Source organism: Echinops telfairi, unplaced genomic scaffold (genome assembly GCF_000313985.2).
Source record: "Echinops telfairi isolate 266 unplaced genomic scaffold, ASM31398v2 ScPeMD7_7468;HRSCAF=8506_0, whole genome shotgun sequence".
Taxonomy (NCBI): Eukaryota; Metazoa; Chordata; class Mammalia; order Afrosoricida; family Tenrecidae; genus Echinops; species Echinops telfairi.
Genome location: NW_022111369.1, coordinates 70,689,376 through 70,689,731, shown reverse-complemented (window position 1 = coordinate 70,689,731; position 356 = coordinate 70,689,376).

The window sequence follows — 356 nt, the reverse complement described above, 5'->3', positions numbered from 1 at the left end:
GCAATGAGTGAGAGATAAAGGGATATTGTTTATTGATCATCATTTCCTATGTGATGTGTGTATCTGCTTATCATGTTTATACTTGCTTTATACCAGAAATCTAGAGGTCTTCTTGATATTATATTTTGTATTCCTGGGACAATTTATCTGACATTGGGCTAAGCATGGTGAAAATTTGGTTTAATGCTCTAAGAAATCTGTTGCTCTGGAGGAATTCCTTTGACAGCTTGTTTTATTTATCTGAATAAAATTTATCTGGCTTCGTTTTTAATTTTTATTGTGCTCAATTATAGAAAATTGCATTTTAATGTAACTTTTTTCTTGTTTTATTTGCTTTTTTCCCTGTTTTTGTTGTT